Here is a 22,462-nt window from a genome sequence, read left to right as displayed (position 1 = left end):
TGGAGCATCAACCAAGTTCCTTTGACACTAACCTGTGATAGTGTAGTGGCTGGGACTCAGCATCCTACCACAACCTGGGATCAACTCCTGGCTGGGAGACTAGACCTGAAAGTATGATATCAGTAGAATAAAAACTAGTTTAATGTGGCTATCAGAGAGCTTTGATATGATAAATTCCAGAGTTTTTCTCCCTGGGGCTGCTAAAGGCTCATTATCAATTTGCTTTCCTTTGCTTAATTGTGAACTTTTCAAGTGCATACTTCATTCATTCATCATTGTTTTCCAGTGCCTTTTCCACTACCTGCTAAACTAACTGTTTGATTAAACACTAAATAAAACTGAGTGGCTTTTAGTATCTTTGAGATGTCATTTTTCATTTCAGTGAAAAGTTTCTAAATCAGAGTGGATCAGAATATTTAAAATATTTAAAGACAAATATTTAACAATTCTAAGCATGATCAGAGGGATAGAAAAAGATAAGTGATGAGAAATAATTAAAATTTATATTGCTATATTTTCATATAGATGTAGAACATACTAATATTTTAAAATTACAGAAACTGAAAACAATTGGGGGGGCTCAAATAATGTATGTGTGTGTGTGTGTATTTTTGAATTTTTAAATATTAGTGACATTTTCATAGACGAAGTTTGATGATAATTCCTTTCATTGTTTTCAAAATTGTTTTGATGATTTTGAGGTATTTTGTGGTCCCATATAAAGTCAGTAATGTTTCCTCTATTTCTTTAAGCAATTCCCTTGGAATTTTTTTAAAGATTACAGTAAATTTATAAATTTCTTTGTGGAAGATAGTCATTTTAATTGTATTAATATTTTCCAACCACATGCTTACTTACATTTCCTTTTGTCTTCTTTTAACAATGTCTTGTAGTATTTGTTAAATAGGACTTATATCTCCTTTGTTATGTTCATTCTGATAGATTTAATATAATATAATATAAATGATCTTTCTTTGCTAGTTTACTATTTGCATATAGGAATGCAACATATTCTGTATATTGATTTTGCAGTTTGGCATTTTATTGTATTTATTTATTATTTCCAATAGCTTTTTGGTGGAAAACTTAGTATTTTCTTTATATATAATCATGCCACCTGCAAATGCGGATAGTTATACTTTCAGTTTCTCACCATTGAACATGTTAGCAGTAGGTTTATCATACATGATCTTTGTTATATTGAGGCATGATCCTTCTAGCACCATTTTACTTACCGATTTTATCATAAAAGTGCGCTCACTTTTATCAAATGCCTTCTTGCACCTAGTAACATGATCATATAACTTCTGTATCTCTTTCATCAATATATTGAATATGATAAATTACATTGATTTGTGTATATTGAATCCTTCTTGCATCTCTGGAATAAATCTCATTTGGTTGAGCTGTGATCTGTTTAATGCATAGTTGAATTTGGGTAGGTGAGATTTTTTTTTCACCTATGTTTTCCGGGGTACTGGTTAAGTATTATTTTGTCTTTGAAGCTAGAATTTACTATCCCATCCTAGGCTTTTGTTTTGTGGAAGATTTGACTACTGTTTCACTTTGTAATTGGCCTGTTTAGGCATCATTAAAATGATCATCATACTCATAGCAATGTATGGATTCAGTGCAATTTCTATCAACGTTTCAATGGTATTCTTCAAAGAAATGAAATAAACATTTACTAGAAACTGAGCTGGAACTGAAAAGGTAGTAAGCTTGGCTTGTGTTTGGTAAGTGTAATGATCTTAATGTGACTTGTTCTTACTGATCAAATTATCTAAGAGATCTGCTTTGCAAAATATTTTATCTTAATACATTATTATGAGAGTTTTCAAATCTAGAGTGAAATATCATTTTTATTATAGTTCATAAGAGTTTTCACTTCCTAATATTTATATTTCATTTGCTTATTGTTTATTGTTTGTCCCATTTTCTTTAAAGAAGATAATTATGTAGCTCACAGTTTAGGACACTGCATGGCACAGAAAAGACACTCATTAACTATTATTAGAATTAATAAACAAATGAATACACAAGATTAGATGGTATTTTAAAGAAAGTAATGATAAGGGTTTGTCCCTTTTTGTGCACTTCCTCCTCCATAAAAACAACTGAATAGATCCTGAGACCTCACCTGGTCTTGTCTCCATCAGCAACTCAAGGGCAGACTATAAACACTAACAACTTAATTTCCCCTTATTGGGTACTGGCCAACTTCCAATAAGCTGGTGAAAAATAGTAATTGCATCCTAGTGGAAATGATGAAGTGAAAATCAGAAAAAAATAGTCAAATATATGGCTTTTATTGGAAGCATTATTTTAAAATTAGAAAGGAGGTCATAGCTAAAATAAGGAAGAGGGGTGAATTGTAGAATCTTACCCAAATTAGGAAAGTCTAACATATTTGTGCTAGGACTACTTCTGATTCTATAATAATAATAGGGTGCCTGAACATAGAGACAAACTGGGGGTCTCCCTGGTGGCCTAAGGTTAAGTTTCAGTGTTTTCATCACTGCAGCCTGAGTTTGATGCCCATCTAGGGAGCTAACCTGTCACTGCACCTCCTGCGGAGTCTGCATAAGCAATCACGCAGACGTTGGCTCATAGTTCAAGGAACAGGCACGCAGAGGGACATCGTGGCATTTTATGATATTTTGGAGCCTGACTTCTTGCTTGCTGGATTTTGTTCTTAACCTGTTATTGTTTCTTTCTATAATGATAAGCTTACCACTGCCAGTAATAAAGTTAGTGACAAACAATAGTTAATGTGAAAGGAAAAAGAATCAGGTGGTTGAGTCTTAGCTTTTGGGAAAGATTAAAAAGTTCACCTCCTCCTTGGTGCATGTTAAACAAAGCACAATAAGAGTGTATTTTAGAACAATACGGTAAATCTCCACTATTTGTTTGAAGTTATTGAATGGCAACAGTATAGAGACTATGTAGCAGAAAAACATAAAAGACTCTTTGAACAAGGCAACAATAGGGAATGGAATTAAAAGATTTATTAGACAAAATATACCAAAGGAACAAATGACCACATTCACCCATGTCTCACACCAGTGATCACTATTTGATGTTCCCAGCAGATTGTCACCCCCTTTTCCATCTGCTTCTAAGAAAATGTAACACATCACCTTATACTGTTCTATTAAATGTTATTAAACACTGATGTCATCATTATTCTTGCCAAAAAATATTGTATAAATGTGAAAGCTTACTTCTCCAAATTACATTCAGATATGCACTCTTGAAGTTGTGTCTGTCTGTCATTCATTCAGCCGAATCCTTATCCACCTCCCTCTGAGACACTCATCACCCTGAGGTCCAGTGCTCCCCACTGTGCAGGTCTGTGGCACTATATCCACATATGGTACATCAGACCTCTCCTGTCTTGCCCACTGCTCCCCTTGGCAGTGTATTCTACTCAATCTGCCTGTTCGCTCTTCACTCTGTCTCAACTACGTCCTCTCACCCCTCACCCCTCTGACCTACACCCCAGTTCTTCTATTTATAAATACATAAATAAATCTTTAAAAAATATACATAAAGACAAACTAATGAATATTGTCCTGACATTATATTCTCTGTCCAGAACAGTATTGAGCATTAACAAAATATTGACAATAATTGTTTTGTTTTTATTTCATTCATCACAACTCTTCCTCAAATTGATTTTCCAACTGGTAGAAACCAGTTCAAGCAATAGAGAGAGAAAACAAAGCAGGGATGAAAAGGTATAACATAAAATCTGAAGATAGAATAGTAAGCCAGTATTACCCAAAAGTTTTTGGTTCTCTTCTTTGGCCACATAACATATGGAGCAGATAGTCACTATTCTAAATGTATGTCATTAATATAATACTTCAGTGTCTTATTTCTCTGCTCCTGACTTTTGACAGATGAATAAATTTTCTTCTATAATTTCTTTTTAATTAAAGTAGTATTGGCTTATATTATTGTTGATATTTTGAAAGCATAAATATGTTCTTGGTAGATTTTGCATAAAAGTTTTTTACAAATCTATATCTATATCTATATATTTGTGATTGTCCCTAGTTTGGTGTTTTAATGGTCTTTGTCTTTCACATTTTGACAACTCAACTGAAATTATTGTTCATGATTAATGTTATTACTTTTTTTTTTCATTCTCCCCATACTTGGGTGTATAAAGAAACCTAGAGGTTCACACTGTGTAAAAGCCAGGTGGATTTCCCTTCTGTTCCTTGTAAAACAGCTTATTTTAAAAGAGGTAACCTGTGGCAGTTTTCTGCCCAATTCATTAATACAGAAACCTCTCAGGTTTTTAGATCTAGTTATGGCTAAGTACATAAATAGCCACTACTTAACAGTTTTCAAGAATACCAGAAAACCCCAAACCTACCTTATCACTCACCCTTACCACTAATAAAGTTTAATCAACATAGCTGATAAAAATCATGCAATACAGGGAAGACAAAAGAGAATAACTAATTTAATTCCAGATGACACTTTGATATATCTAGTAACATTTTAATCACAGACCTAGAAAAAGCATTTCCACGCTAAGTATAATTTTTTTAGTTGTAGTGCCTTTTTGGTATTAAAAGTACTATCAACATGCTAAGATGTCTAATAGCACATTGGACTCAACAGTATGTCTTGATGAAAACATTATTTAGATTACTATTTATATTATTCAGGTTTTCTTCAAGTTTTATAGTTTTACATTTTAATATATACCTAAAACTAGTTTGAGTTCATTTTTGTGTAAAATATAGGGTCTACATGTAAACTCTCTCTTTTTAAAAATTTATTTATTTATGCATACAGAACTGGGGTACAGGCCAGAGATCCAGGGACAGTGAGAGGATTCACCAGATACAGAGTGGGGAGTAGAACAGGCAGATCAATGAAGTACACTGCTGAGGGGAGCAGCAGGTGAGACAGGAGAGGTCTGCCGCACCATGTGGGTCACCTCCAAGGCGGGGGATCTAACTCACACTGAAGGAGCTGGGATTTGCTTGCAGGGTTGTGCTGCAAGCATTGCACCACTGGGAGGGCCAACGGGCAAATTCTCTTTTTGGTGTCTAGTTTTTTCCATTATGATTCTTTGAAAAGTTTACTCTGTCACAGTTGAATTGCCCTTGCTCCATAGCCAAAACAAACAAAACAAAAATAGTTTATTTTTTCTTGCTTATTTCTCATCTCTGTATTGTTTCTTTGCTCAGTCTTCCTGTTGTTTTTTTTAACAGCAGGCTATCTAGTTTGAGAGCCTTAGAATAAATCTTGAAATGCTATTATATGTCTTTGGTATTGTTTTTATTATTCTATTGTTATGTTGAACTGGAATAGTGAACCATGGTTTTCTTGCCATTTTCATGTTATAGTTACATAGTTACAGTTTATTAATATAAAATTTTCTATAAATAGTTTTTGCTGATGTCACTTAGCAAGCTGAAGATGTTTCCCTATTCCCGAGTTTGCTGAGAGCTCTTATCATTAGTATTGGTTTAATACAGTTATATTTTTTTCTGAATCAATTTATAACATCACATTTGTTTTCTACTTTGATTTATAAATGTGGTAGATGACAATGAATTTTTATATTTCAACAATCTTAAATCCTAGGAAAATGTCCTACTTGTTCAGGCTGTATAATTATATTTATGAGCTCTTAGATTTGACTTACTAATATATCAATTAGATATGTTAATTTATAATTTTCTTTATAATATCTTCTTTTTTTGTTTGGATATTGCTACTGGAAAATAAATTGTTAACGCCTCCTTGGTAGTCTACTTGTAGAAAGTTTAGGATCATTCTGTGGAATCAGACAATTGATGATTTGTATTGAAAATGAGTTTTACACATAAACTATGATTATGGATATTTGTCCAATGTTTCTATATGTTTTTTAAATGGCAATAACATAACATACCTTGATATTTCCTTGTAAATTTTTCTGTATATGGAAACTAGTTAACAAAATGCCTGATATAGAGTAAATAATTAAGAATCACCCTCATCTCATTTTTCTTGCTTTTCATATAACTCAGAAGAAATTGGAGGCATGCCTGTAATTATAATGAAATTTGAACATATTTAAATCTTTATATAATGTTAGACTGAGCACTTCATAAAGGGAGAAAATTTGGACCTCAGTTGAATTTTCACTGTATTAGAGTACTTAAATTATCAGTACTACATGGAATACCAGAACACTACATTTTATACTTGTAAATAAATATATTTATATTTCATAGCAGTGGCGAATGGTAAAATTGATGCTCTTAATTATTCAACAGAATTTTTAAGGTGCTCCATATATTCCAGAAAAGCCTTTTGGAAGATATGTCATTATCCATTGTTTCACCAAAAGTAATTTCTGTAAGGGAATCATCTTTTAAAAACAACATACGAACAATACATAAAGGGTTTAAAATAAATCAATAGTGTACCTAGATTGTATTTAAACTCATTTTAGTCATAAGAAAGCTAGATAGTTTATTTTAGAAGATGAAATACTTTTCTTAAGTTAGAGAAATGTTATAGTAAATCATAATTATTTTTCTAAATTTAATAGCTCTTCTGGGAATATAGAACTATTACTACTTCTATATATAATAACGTGAAATTTGGCTCCGTAATTATTTCTTATGTGTAAACAGCTTCTAGTGTTATATTTAAAATCCCTTAATGCTAAATGGAAAACAGACTACAATATATTTTCTGGGATAAATGGTTTTAGATGAAATTGTGATGACAGAAAACTTATGCCGTGGATTTGCTTTAGTGTCTATAGGGAACCACAGAGTTTGTTCTTATAAGATAACAAAGTATTCAGTGTTAAGAAAAGAAAGATTTATTTTTTAAGGATACTAAGAGGTTAAAAAGGGAATGAAAGTTCAATTACAATTTAGTGTTTAAAGAATGTGTAACATACAAGTCAAAAAGCATATTTAACAAAATTGTACATTATAATTAGTTGTATCATTTAGAAGGATAGAATAAAGTTGTTACATTTTCTATTAACAGTACATGTGAGCGAGTGCAGGGTGCACATATGTAACAACATACGCACTCACTGAAGCTGGTTTTCTCAACTTTATATAGTCAGATCTACAGTTTCTTATATTACAGACAGTTTTTTCTTCAAAAGTAGTTAAAGACTGCAGTCTATATGTACATTCAGTCCTTGGTTTCTCAGCTGAGTCTCCCAGAAATGATAACAATTACTTACAAACATCATGGTCATTTTTCACTGTGACCATCTGTCCACTTAGAACTTAGAATCTGATAAAAACTTACTTCACATAGGCTGATGACACAGCTGCCAGATGACAACAACTAGTGATCACCATGACCCATCCTAAATTTAAACAATCGGACTAATAATAAAAAATGGTTTGTTGACATTTACAAATTTCACTTCAGGATGAAGTGTGAGGATTATAGGCTTCAGCTCAGAGGTCAACACTTGAGTTATAATCTCAGTTGCTGGACATGCTGATGAACCATATTACTTATTTGTAGTCTCTTTACCCTAACTTTAGTAGCTATAAGAATGTAATCTTTAGCAGGTGCACATTCTTGATTTTTAATTATCTTGTATTGTCTAATAATTGGCCAGTATATTTTAAAATCTGTCTTCTATATAGAAGCACAAAGACTATACAGCACAAAGACTTTATAAGTACTACAAAACAATAGAATATTTTATGACCTACATTTGTGTGTAAAATATGTAAAACATAAACTTTGGGGAAAATATAGAAGTTGTTATTCATATTGCACAGCAGAGAAAATGGGGTTTTGAGAAATGAATGAACTTATACTAAAAAATCTATTCACTGAAATGTCAGAGCAGGGACTTTAAATGAGCTATCTTTCTAATTGTAATATAGTTTCCATGTAACACCCTATATTTTACTAGAAAAAAAAAGATTATAATCTGGGTTATTACTGCACTTCATGGGAAATTAATTACTTCCTAACTCAATGGTGATGATGATGATTTGTATTTACTGTTATTAATTTGAAGGGTATATTTATCATAATTTAATACTAAAAAATTATCTTGACTCAAAATCTCCATTATTAATGTTTACAATTTTCCATAGATCATAAACAGAAAATTAAAGAAAATGTTACCTTACACTATTGAAAGGCTTGTATGTCTTTTGTGTTGAGGGTTTGTTTTGTTTAACTTGAATATAAGTTTCTTTGGCTCATTGTTGATGTTAACTCTGTAGCTGGTTTGGTTTCCCAGCTTTCATAACTTCTTATCAAAAACAACGACATGAGCAAGTTCATGTTTTGGTCATTACTTTTTCACACTGAAATGACAGCCACTTATACCATGTGCTACAGATGATCCCACCTGCCCTCACCTTGGTGCATGCTCCATATGTTCTCTTGGGACTCTCATGCCAGTGACTAAGCTCTGCACTCCTACTCCATAGCTTTCAGTAGTGCACCATCTATCCTAGACACTAACTCCATTCACCTTCCTACCCAGTGAATTGCCCTGTCTCTAGTATCGCTGATATTGGTTTGTTCCCAAGGTAACTCCTGTAAGCGGGCTTCTTTCCTGCCCTTCCTTCTCAGAAGTGGTTTTTGCCCTAGTATTGCTATAAACAAAAATGTGCAACTGCTAAGTTGAGTTACAGTTGCTCCTACTCTTTTCTGCTAGGACCTAGGTTACAATTAGGGCCATTTTTCCTAATTGTAAGATCTCATTATCTATCTTTCAAGGGTTACTGAGCTTGTTATAACTTAACAATAAATATATAAAGGAGACAAGCCCACTGTCTTCATTTTGCTGTGATATTTCTGATTCCCTGATTTTTAATATCTTTTTTCTTTGTATTCAAATGTGCATGATTCCTATTGAATTACTTTTCTTTTTCAAACATTTTTCTGAAATGTCTAATATAATTCCATGCCTTTACTTAATTTTTGAATGTAAAGAACATAGCTATACCAATTGCTCAAATTCTTGCTGTTAAATCTAATATGTGCATTAGTTGTAGGTGATTTTGATGATCTAATTTATTTTTCTTCACTATGATCCATATTTTTTCCTCCTTATAGGCTGATAATATTTTATTGGATATGAAATATGAATTTTGTCATATGCCAGTTATATATTTTTATGATTTTTTTAAAAATTCTGGAGCATAGCTAAGTTGTAAATAGTGAGATTTCATCTGATTCTTTTAAAAAATTTGTTTACTAGAACCTGAGTATTGTTTAGTCACATCAACGCTACTGACATCTTTTTTTTTTTTTTTAAGATTTATTTATTTATTTGTGCAGAACTGGGGTACAGGCCAGAGATGCGGAGGATGAGAGGATCAACAGGGACAGAGGGGGAGCAGAACAGGCAAATCTACGAAGTACACTACTGAGGGGAGCCCAGGCGGGTCAGTAGAGGTCTGCCACACCATGTGGATCTCCTCCAGGGCAGGCGGATCAAACTCATGCTGAGGTGGCTTAGGCTTCTTAGTGCAGTGCTTTAACCCGCTGCGCCACCAGGGAGGGCTAGCTACTGACATCTTAAACCAGATGACCATTTGTTGTTTCAAGAGGTGGGTGGTGGGGGCTATTTTATACAAGGAAGATTTAGGACTCCTAGTCTCTACCTACTAGCTGTTAATAAATACACTTATTGTTCAGTTTCAACAATAAATAACATCTCCAGAATTTTTTAAACATCCAATATTATGAAAAACAGACTCTAGTTGAAAATATTTCCTCTAAACTCCCTAAGTTTCACTACCATGTCAATACTCTTCTAAGTAATCTAACCAGGTCTCCTAGTCTAGGTGGAAGGAATAGGCACTCCTCAGCCTATGGGTTCTGGGTTTACTGCTCCTTCTATTCTTTTTAAATTTGGTTCTTTCTCTGATCTTGAATCATTTTCTCACATACATCAGTTTTTCAGAACTCTTGAATATGTGTGAGATACCTGCTACAGAACTTCAGAATTTTCTATTCAACTTCTTGAATTCTGTTTTATACACTCAAATAGCCTTGGGCTCTCCAGACATTCTGTTCCATCTATTCAACTGAAGGAATCCACTGAGCTCCACCTGTCTTTTCCTTCTTTAAGCACAGCTTGGAAAAGTTGTTTTGTTAGTAAGCTAAAACAATAGTAAGCCTCTCAATATATATATTTTTCCTTTATCTCTCAGTTATCATAATTTTTTTTGCTGTTTAATACTCAGTCTTTCATATATATCTTGTTGTGCTTCTGTGGAGAAGGTGAATCTAGTCAATTGCATGGAAAAGGAAGTTGAAGTTAATCTAGTTTTAAAAATAGAAAATCCAAATAATGTCTCATGAGTAACATATAAAATAGAAAATAGTAATTCTAAGTATTTATTGAATTATATTAGAATATGAAATAAAAATACTGGAATTCTTAATTATGCTCATTACTTCAAATAAAATATGAGAATTCAACAAATACTGATACTTAATATAATAAACTCTCCAGCATCCTTATTAGATGCATATAATTTAACAGCCATGCTTTATTTCTTTCATTAAAGAAATAACAAAATCCACTAAGTTACTTTACTTAGCATTTTTCTCTAGTACATCATGTCAACTTGAAATATGTCTTACACTGTAATCTATATAATCTATATGGCTACTTTTATAGATATGAGAAATTTAAAATGACTACTTAAAATATCAGTACTACAGTAGGAAGTACCCCTGAGAAGCTTTGCTGTCAAGGAGAAGTTCACTAGATGTGTCACGTTGAACTTAAACTTGAATTATTTTTTGCTCACAGAAAGACATTCCAAATTTGCTAACATCTTTCAGTGATAATAACTCACTGTCCTCACTGTCAGTAGATGCTGTCTGGCAGATTTCTTTTTTGTTTTAGTGGTAAACAATATATTCCTTTAAGCTAAAGTAAATTTAGTAAAACAAGTTGAGTTGCATTCAAAATAAATTTGTTGATGTATGGATAGAGCATATATAAAGGAAAGGTTTTTAATGCTTTTCCTCTTTTTATGAATGTGCTTGTCAATTGCATCTGTATCTCTGTGTTTTTATCCTTTATAGCACCAATCATCATTAAAAACAACTATCAAAATAAACAGAACTTGAAATTAGACTTTGATTTTCTCTATCATAGAGTTAAATTCAGTTTTTCTGAAGTAATGAACCATTATATCTGTTGTTCCAATGAAATTAAAATAATTAATTGAGAGGAAAGTAGAGTTAGCAGAATAAAATTTATAAAGTATCATTCTCATTCTCATCTTTACCTTTTTACGATATGAACACTGTTTGGACTATATCTATAGTAGTAGTGCATGAGATGGATGACTAATAAATTTATGCTTACCTAAAATTATATAAAACTCATTCTTTTCTCTACCTGTCAATAAAACATTATCTAGAACACTGTTCTGCAAGAGTGACTACTTTGTTTCAAGAGGGTAAAGAGTATCTTATGGGAGTTAATTTCTCTGTCTTTATAGTTGACACAAATATAACAGCAACTCTCAATGAGTTATAAAATTCAGAATTACCCCTTCATTTTAAAATTAAAAATTCTTTAGAGGGAGAAAAATAAATGCTGGATGCAAATAAATGCAAGAGCTTTTTGCCCTTGAAAGCTAACTATACAACTGAAGTATCCATATGGTAGGAGTTAAGGGATATTTAAGAACAAAAAGGGAAGGACACTTTCAATAGTTGAGTAGTATTCCATCATGTATATATGACACATTTTGTAATACACTTATATGTCTTTGGGCATTTAGGTTGTTTGTGTAACTTGGCTAATGCAAATAAATGGTGCATAGAAGTACATAGAATGTACATAGAAGTCCATATATCTCTTTGAATTAGTGTTTTTGCATTCTTTGGGTAGCAACCTAGGATGGAATTGCTGGATCATATGGTAGATCTATTTTTATCTACTTTGAGAACACTTCATATTATTTTCCATAGGATATGGATCAGTGTACTTCTTACCAATAGTGTAGGAGGAATCTATTTTCTCTATATCCTTACCAATATTTGTTGTTTATGCTTTTTTGATATAGGAAATTATCATGGGTGTGTGGTATCTCCTTGCGGTTTTGATTTATACTTTCCTGATAAATGTGACCATATTTTCAGGTGCCTGTTGTCCATCAATATGTCTTCTTTGGAGCAGTGTCTAGATCTACTGCCTAATTTTCTTTCTTTTTTTTATTTACTTATTTTCTTTTATTGATTTATTTTTGTTGTATTGTTAACTTTTTGTTGTATATGCTCTTTGTGGAGTTTGGATTTCAGGCTATTGTCAAGATGCATGGTGTGCAAATATTCTCCCATTCAGTAGGGCGTCTTTTTTTTTTAATGATAATTCCTTCATTGTGCAGAACATAATAGTTTGACATTGTTCTAATTGTTTATTTTCTTTTTTATTTTTCTTGTGGTTGATGATGAATCCACAAAGTGGTATCTTAGCATTAAAAAAACACATATATAATGGAATTAGTAGTAAACTAATAAATTAGTAATAAACTAAATAAATTTTCCACTCTGGAAAAAATCAGAGTACCAAACATGCGTGACTTATCTAATATTTTAGAAACCTTTATTAACCCAATAGCATATTCATTTCCTCTCTTACTTGGTAGCCTTTTCCTCCAGTTATAATTATTTCCCAAATTTATTTCTCCTTCTTTATTTTCATGACTATAGTATTGGAATATGAAATTAGACTTTAAAGTTTATATGTAAGTTATGAATTAAGTTTCAAATCATAGCTTAAAAGTATAATGCTTTACTCTTTATGCACCTTCCTACTACTAGCTTCAATTAAATTGCTTTAGTGAACTATAACGGATTGTTTATTGTTATTATATTTCAGAAACAGAGCACAAAATAAGTAACCAAATAGCTCATATTTTGACTACTTAGTCTGAGACTAAGCATATAACTTTAAGAAGATCAGTCTTTAAATTTATATTCCCAAATAAAGATCAAGTGTCAGTTTCCTCAACACATATTGCTTATTTCCTTCTTGTAGACTTGGCATTTTACAAACTTGTCTAGTAACTTTCCTTATTTGCTTTAGATTTTTATTTGCTCCCAAAAGCATGCCCTCTAAATCCTCTATTTTTTGTTGCTATCTTTAAAAGGACTTTGACTAGACAAGGTAAGAAATTAATGTGGTATAGTCTCACCTCCTTGGGTAACACCATCTCTCATTTTCCATCCTTACTGTATTTTGCCAAAGTCATGTGGGTAAAACTAATCCACACTGAATATTGGCTTTACTATTCCTCTTCAGTCTCTGCAGACATGTGGGGACAAATTAATACCCATATACTGGGATAAATAAAAAAAAATGCTGAACCTTAAATGTAGCATATTCAAATTGCATCTGGGTATTTGAATATGGCAAGGGAAAGAAAATCAGCTTTTTAAGTTTTTACATATAACATTTTATAATGGAAAATCTCAAACAAATCCAACAGCAGAGAGAAAGAGCAAAAGAACAGCCATAGAAGCATCTGCCAGCTATTTATCAAACATGACTAATCTTTTTCTATCTATATGCCTCAATAATACTTCATTGTCCTACTAGATAATTACACATATGTGTACACTTAATACATATAAATCCAAACATCTCTCTATTACAATACAGCATTGGATCATTTAATTGCATAAAGATTTAATTATAACACACGGCATCATTGCCTTTTGCCTATGTGTTGCCAACATTGGCACAGTCGTCATTTATGGTTGCCTGAATGTGTTATGGGAGCCTATTCTGTGTATTGAAGACTGTGTGATGGCTTCCATAACGTCTTCTCACTAGTTTCAAATAGCACCCTCTCCTGTGACAAAATATATCTCGTTATTGTCAAATGTCTTGGGGCAGGAGTCAAAGTTAGGAACTACTTTCATTTGTTCTCTCGCTCTCAAAATTTTAAAGTAATGTCCATATAATAAGTGCCAAAGAGAAATTGATAATTCCTTTAAAATGTCAAAATTGTCCCTTTAAAGGAGCTGGAGAACTGTTTGGGATATTCATGGTCTGCATTGAAGGAATGTATATAGAGGACTAGTAAATATCTACTTTGGAATATTAAGAGAAGACTTTGTATTCAAATATACATTAGCTCTGATGATGTTTTTCTCACTCTGTAGAAACTGGTTAGCTTGCTGTAGTTCTACTTATTTATTTTGCCTTTGCTTCCTTTATGGTTTGAGTTGAATCCACAATGATTTTGTTAGGCCAATTTCAAGGTGCTTACCACTTACTTATGCTTTCTTCTATGTATTTTATAGCTTCTGGTCTTATACCTATGCTTGTGAGCCATTTTGGATTAATTCTTATATGTGTTGAGACAGTCATCTACTCTCATTCTTTTACATTTGAGTGTCCAGTTTTCCCAGAATCATTTGTTGAAGATACAGCCTTTACTCTACCATATGTTCTTGATGTTCAAGAATATATGAACTCCGTATATGTGAGTTTATTACTCAGCTCTCAGCTCTGTTTGAATAATCTGTAAATTTGTTTTTATTCCACTATAGAATTGATGTATGGATGAAGAAAATGTGGCTTGTATATGTGTGTATGCATGTGTATAAAAGTATGTGTGTGTGCATACACACATACAAAATGGAATGCTACTTAGATATAAAAATTTACATGAATTTTGGTCATATGTGAGAATATAAGAAGATAGACTATGAAAGTATTATGGTGTCTGAAATAAATGAGAAAATGGAGAAAAACATATATAATTTTATTCATATGTGGATTATAAAATAACACAAAACTAAATAAGCTCTTAAATATAGAACAGACTAGTTACCAGTGGGGGAGAAGTTAAGTGGATGGATGATATGAGTTAAAGGTTTAATTTCATGGTGATAGACTTGTGGTGATTATCATGCAGTTTATAGAGATGTCAAAGTGTAGTGCTTTATACTTTAAATTTACATAATGCTATAAATTAATGTTACCACAATATAAATTAACATGTATTCATTTTGTAATAATTGTATAGATATTAACTAGAATGCTCGTAAAAATCTTAAAATGTGATTAACATAATTTTGTATGTCTGTATACAAACATACACACATACTACACATTATCTTTGCAATGGTACATATTAGAATCTAAGAAAATTTATTGACCTGGCCCTTATCTAGCTTTTAGGAAAAAGTTAATCCAAAATTGATGCTTGATCTGCCTAAGTATTTTATCAAGCCCAAAATAATAGAGGTATAAGTAGAACACTCAAAACTATTTGACTTTGTAATATGAACAATTTCCTTAATTTATTAATAACTAAATTCAAAATTTTATATGGAGATTTTAATTATGGATAAAAACATTAAAGTACCACATCATCACATATTAATGCATAAATTTTCTGGTATTTCCTGTTATAAATAGCTATGGCAAGTTATTCCTTTTTATCAAATTTTAAAATATGTATATATTTTAATAACTTTTCTCAATGCCAAAATGGATATATAGATGGTTTTAACTCTATATAAATAAATGCAAAAATAGTTGAATTAAAAGAATTACCAACAGTACAAGCTACGCATTTGAAATTTCTTTAAGATTTATTTTTATTTATACATACAATAGCTGTGGTACAGGCCAGAGGTGCATGGGTGAGAGGATTCACCAGACACAGCAGGGAGCAAAACAGGGAGATGGACTGAAATACACTGTTGAGGGAGCCCTGGGTGAGTCAGGAGAGATCTGCTGTGCCATGTAGGTCAGCTCTTTGGCTGGGGATTGAACTTGTGCCATAGTGGCTGTGGATAGATTCTTAGTGCTGAGACTTAACCACCAGGGATTCCCCACATTTGAAGTTTTGTACTGTTATTTTTTAACCAATACTTTTATTTCTGGAGCCATGATGTGCAATTTACTGAGAAACAACTTCCACTTAGTATGACAAAGGAGATAGAAGCGTCATTGTCTAAATTACATATGGCTATATGTTTTTGTGTTGTGTTTTTAAGTACAAAGAATACTATACTGATATAAAACAGATTCATATGGGGGAGGGGGAGTCTTTTTGGTTACATATAGATAAGGCCAGTATCTAAAGGAGAAGTTTATAGAATTGAGTAATTACACTTTTTGTTTTCAGACATACTTGAAAAATGACTGAATAAAACAGATAAAAGTAGAACTATTCCAGAGGACATGAGCGGTTGTGCCAGAAAGTGTTCTGTTATGGCCTGTTCATCCTGTGGCTCGTAACGAAATTTAAAGATCCACCTCAACATGTGGCTTGAAGCAACTAAACTAAGATAATGAATAATTGTGAAACATATTAATTAGAATGTTCCTAAAATTCAAACCATGATTACCATTTTTATGTTATTTTTATATGCATTTTTAAAGCATGATACTACTTTTCAACAAATTAAAATATTCTTGACTTTTCATTCCTTAATGACATTTTAAGAATAAAGTGCTTTTTATTTTAAGCTAACACGATTAAGCCTACAGTTATTCAAAATGCTTCTTGATACATTTATACTTAATGTCTCCAAGCCTCTCTTTTATTTTCTTTGCATTATTAGCATGTTTCAGGGAGTTTATTATTGGATTCTATCTTATACTTCCATTTGTACAGTTATTATACATTTTAATATATTTTAAATGTAAATTTGCAAATCAAATATCTTACTTTCCATGAGCAATTAGATGCTAATCTATGCTTGAAAGGTTATATTTGGATAACTATACAAAATGGCAAAAAATAACCAAGCTATGGAAACAACCTAAGTGTTAAAGTATAAATGAAATGATCAGGAACTTTGGTATTATATACACAATGGCATACTACTCAGTTATTAAAAAAAACAATAAATTCTTCTCATTTGTGGCAACACAACTAGAAGGAATATGCTAAGTGAAATTAATCAGAAAGAGAAAGATAAATACTGAATGGTGTCACATGTGTGTGGAATATAGAGAAACAAAAAAGTTTTCAATTTCAAAATTCTCTACTCAGTTGTTCTTGTTTAAGTTTGATTTTAGCTTTGTCCTTGGCTACATACATCATAACCATTATAATACATGTGATTGCCAGATGGTCAGCTATTTTTCCTCTCATTCTTTCAAGACATCCACTTAGGAAGAATGTCTATTGCATATTTGAAAATAATCTTAAAACAATTTAGTTAAAAATGTTTTTAAAATATCAGCATGTATAACCATTTCACATCACTACTGATATAAAGTGATTTATAAAATTGTAGCATGTTTTAAAATTTAAAAATAAAAACAAAATTATAGAAATAAAAAAATAATGAACAACAAACTGGGAATCAAGGAAATATTCTTCAATATAATAAGAGCTATATATGATATACCCACAGCTAACAGTTTACTAATGGTAAAAAGAATTAAGACTGTATACTCATTCTCATTATTGAAGTTCAACACAGTACTAGAATTTCTAACCAAAACTACTCAGGCAAGAGATTTAAAAGACCCTCAAACTGAACTAAAACTACACTATTTATAGATGTCATGGTATTTGAAACCCTAAATACAAAAATCAGAAAACTGTGAAAACTAATACAAATTTATGTAAAGTTTCAAATCTATTTCAAAAATAGATTTCATTATTATATATTAATAAATATTAGAAAGTGAAAATAAAAATAAACAATAATGTAGTTGCATCAGAAAGAACATAATATATAGGAATAAATTTAACTAAAGGAGTGAAAGATCTGGATGCTGAAAGTGTAACATAAAATTTTATTAATTTCAAAATACTATTATATGTATTACAAATATATAATCCTAATATCTGAGATCAAACTTTGTAAAAAGGACCTTTTTTAGAAAAAAAAATATTTTGATAAAATATCTGAGTGTTCTGAGATAAAATGTCAATAGAAGTCTTGATTTTTGTCTCCTTTCACTCGTCCCCTCCTCATCCCCCATTGGATAAAGAGAAGAGAGACAGGAAAAGAAAGTACAAAGAAGAGAAAAATATTTCTACCCCTCTTTGATAGGGATGAAGAGAAACAAGAATTATTGTACACATTTTTTATATTCTAATTTTCATTCTAACTGCTAACAAAAGAGGCACACTCATGTAATGAAAATACTAAGGTAGAATTAAATGAATCATCTGAAAGATTATTTTCATTATGAATTGAAAATTAAAAAAATAAATACAGCTAGTCAGAATAGAACACAACTTGAGGGACCTACCTCTCTGTAGAGACAAATATATGAAGAGATGGATTTCTAAGCACATAGCTTGGGAAGAATAAGCATCAAGAAAAGAATAGAAGATTGATCCTTTGACAATTGGACAGTAAATGCTCCAACTGGTTTGAAATGCTCAAACTCAAATGCACCAACTGCCTTTGTGCAGTAAGTTTCTACATAGTCACCACAAAGAATTAGAAATCTCCAAGTTTATTATTGCAAATAATTCCTTGAATATTTGTCAGTTGTACAAAAAATTTGTCAATTTATGATACTGCCTGACTTAATTGTATTTCCTGAATTTCTAAATATACACCTAATAATATAATATACATCTAAATATACACCTATAAATTGTCTTTTCAATTTCTAAATCCTTTCTTTTTAAAAATTTGTATTGATTTAAAATAAATATCATGGCTTCACATTTCTCTTTGGATATCCCAGTACTTATTTTAATCTATATGTAAATAAAATATTTCTATTGAGTTACATTTTCATTATTGGTTCAGTCATCTCATGTCATTAGTTTTTACTTGTAAACTCACTTTTTTTTTCCAATGAAATTGAAATCTGCAGCTTTTGCAAACTAATTTTTGATGGGGAATTCTCTTTAATTACATCTCTCTCTCCATCTTTATATTTCTATACTTTTCCTCGGTCTCTGACTGTACAAACTCATTTTTTTTTTTTTTTTGCAATATTGTTGTTCAACTTCCCAATATTGTTGTTCAACTTCCCAGACCTTTATACAAGTCCAGGTCTTATAGTCCTTTTATAACTACTGTTCTTGAAGAATATTGGTGTTACTTCACAGCTAGACTCAGATATTGGTTGTCATTGTCTGTCTTTCTGGTCATTTTGATGCATACTTCTGATAAAGCATTAACCCAGGTTAATACATTATTACTTTTTTCTTTACAGCTGTGGTTTCATAAGACTACAACTATTCCCCTTCTGTTCACCATCTAATATAGACAGTTATTCCCCCTATTTCTCAGAGGAGTCCTATGTCAGAGAACCACTGTTTACTTACCAAGCAGAAATGGTAGTACTCAACACTGTGATTTTAATATATTTTGCCCCATAAAGAAGTTTTCTTGCACTCAAATACAGCTGTGGCTTTTAGTTTCTTCTTTTTATATTTTTTAAAAATCATTGCCATGTATTTAGAGCAGTAGATGTTTTCTCACATAAATACTTGTTTTGCCTAACAGAATGTCAAAAATTAATAATAATAGCAATGCATAGTGTTGTTGTGACTATGGCAACACAATTATAAAACTATTGACTAGTTAATATTTGAAGCCAGATAAATGTCTAATAACCATGGTGATGCAAATTTCTTCTTAGGATTTCCTTACAAGATCTGTTACACTTGTTTAATTCATTCCAATGGGATTTTTAGGTGAAGACAAACAAATAAATGCACCTGGAGATAAGGAACAATCTGTATGACAGCTGTTGAAGACAGATTTTGGCCATCTGTTACAAGCGACTTCAACCTTTAGAAATATGTGGATAGTTGAGAATGTAAAATGTGTAGGAATATCACAGTACAACATTGTGATATAACATACACTACACATATATGTAATCTGTAGTGCTATATGTAGTATATATAAATATAATGTAATAGTCGATAATAGATAACTAGGTCAACCAGATGCCCAAAATATATTTTACACATGTATTTCATCTTTGTCTAACCTGGCTTTGATTCCCAAACTTGAGTCTCCTGAGCAGTTAAAGCAATGGTTTTCATAATATTAGGTCTCTTGTTTCCATTTCCTGAAATTGCTTCAAAGTCATAAGGGTAAAATGTGTGTTGTTATTCCTAACAATTTCCTTTCCACCAAAACTGTTATGCTTATGTTAATTAGGTGACTTTGGGAAAGTACCTTAGTATGAGGACTGTTTCTTAGGGGAACCGATTGTAAATAGTGAGTAGGGAATTTTAGTCCCATTCTCTGATTTTAGGAGAGGAAAGAAATTACAAGTCCAATCAATATTCAATCTATGATTTAATCAACTGTGCTGTGTAATGAAGCATTCATGGAACCCTAAACTCTTGACAGGGTCATGGGAGTTTCCAGGTTGGTAAGCACATGGCATTTTTTTTCTATTTTGGGAAAATAGGGTGTCGAGTTGTGAATACTTCCCCAAATCCTACTGTCTTAACTAAGTTATTTAAGATGGTATTTAAAGCAACATGGACACGTTAGTCATGCTTAGTATGTACCGACATTATATATGTTATTATTAAAGTTATTTTTGGATTTTTATTAATCTTCCCTACATTTATTTAACTATTTGCCAGCCCTGAAACACCCAGTGGGACACAGAATGGTTTTTCTTTCCTCTCTGACAGGAAACAACTTGGACTTGTCACTGAAATATGAGTGGAGGTTAGACAGTCTCATGGGACTAAGCCCTTAACCTACGTTATCTTTTGTTATATATACATAGACTGTGTCAAAATTGTGTTAGATTGTAGGTTACCCAGTTTGTGTCTGAAAATTCTTAATAGAAATTTCCAGTCCAAGCTCCACATTGTAATTGACTCCAGAACCTAAAATACATGGTACTAATCTTTTAAAAGAAATAGTTAAATGAGTATGAATAAAATATAAATTACTTAAGTGGATTAAAATTACTTTAAAAATGATTAACCCCATCATAATCAAGTGGAATATTTTTCTATGCCAGAAATCAGTGTCATATGGAAACACACAATTTATCTGGAATCATGTAAAATTTTTAAAAGTAATTTAAAAATGAAATTTTAATAAATATACAAGTGAAAAAAAAGACATTTCTCTGAGAGAAAATGGAACTGTACCAATACCCTAACTGATCTACTTTCTAATACATTAGCAATTGTGTGCCTACTATAAAGAAAGTAAAAAAAAAAAATGGGTAATTTATATGTAGAGAAGTATTTCTTCAAAGATTGATTCACTTTTAAGTTTTTAAGATTTTCATTTCAACATGTTTTAATATAAAATAGAAAATACTTCAGAAATTAATTTTAGGATGTTTCACATATGCTAGATGTTGTACTTATTTACTTTTTATTACTAGAGTACAATTCAACATTAAAAGACTTGGATAAAGTTATATCCAATGAATGCTGCGTGAATTCCACCAGAATATTGACTTACTTAACTTTAAAGGATCATAATTGAATTACACATCTGAAGTATAATGAAATTTAAGAAATGGTCATTTCAACAGAAAAAAAATCAAAAAACTTGTTCATGTTGTTAGATGATTTTCTATGAGTCTTCTCCATTTTCTGTGTATCTTATAAGTCACTGACTACTTTGCTTGTGAACACTCTTTGCAAATATGTTTGCATACATAAAAGTCTTGGAAGAGAGAAATATTGCCTTTCTCTAGGGAAAATGACAGCATAATATAAACTCTTTTCAGTCCATAAGTCAGGCACATGTGATACTGACATTCTATCATAAAAGAGTCAGCTTCTTTATGCACACGGGGTATATATAGGCACAACCTTTCCTCATCATGTAGTCTTGTGGATATTGGGCTTCAGAGTTGCTAAAAATACTAACACTGCAACTGCCCTTGATATTGGTTGGTTTTAATGTACTATGATTCTACCCAGATGTCCTACATACTTTGTCAGCATCCATAAAACTGTGGCAGGCTAATTTCACAGTGTTTGAGGGTCAAAGCTGATTTTAATTGCAAGGCTATATAGCATGGAAGAGAAGTCACAAAAGAAAAAGACAGAAATACCAATAATTATATTGCATTTCTGGATTAAGACTACATTATAAAAGGTTAAAAATCATGCAAGGGAGGACATATTGGTGAATTATAAATGAAACCTGTCCTCATAATTGGAATCAAATCAAATGCACTATATATAGAATAACTTTTAGCAAATGGCTAAAAAATCTAGAAAATCTTCAAGATTTGTCAGACACTGGTAAAAGAGCTATTTTAATAGTTATAAAAATTTGGGGCCCTCCCTGGTGGCGCAGTGTGTTAAAGCACAGCACTGAGAATCTAAAGCCCCTTCCGCATGAATTTGATTCCCGCCTGCCCCGGAGGTGACCACATGGTGTGGCAGACCTCTCCTGACCTGCCCGCTGCTTCCCTCAGCAGTGTACTTCGTCGATCTGCCTGTTCTGTTCTCCACTCTGTTCACCATCCCTGAGCCTCTGGCCTGTACCCCAGTTCTGTATGCACAAATAAATA

This window comes from Condylura cristata, unplaced genomic scaffold (genome assembly GCF_000260355.1).
Source record: "Condylura cristata isolate star-nosed mole 26May11 unplaced genomic scaffold, ConCri1.0 scaffold00010, whole genome shotgun sequence".
NCBI classification, from domain to species: Eukaryota; Metazoa; Chordata; class Mammalia; order Eulipotyphla; family Talpidae; genus Condylura; species Condylura cristata.
This window is presented reverse-complemented; position numbering follows the sequence as displayed.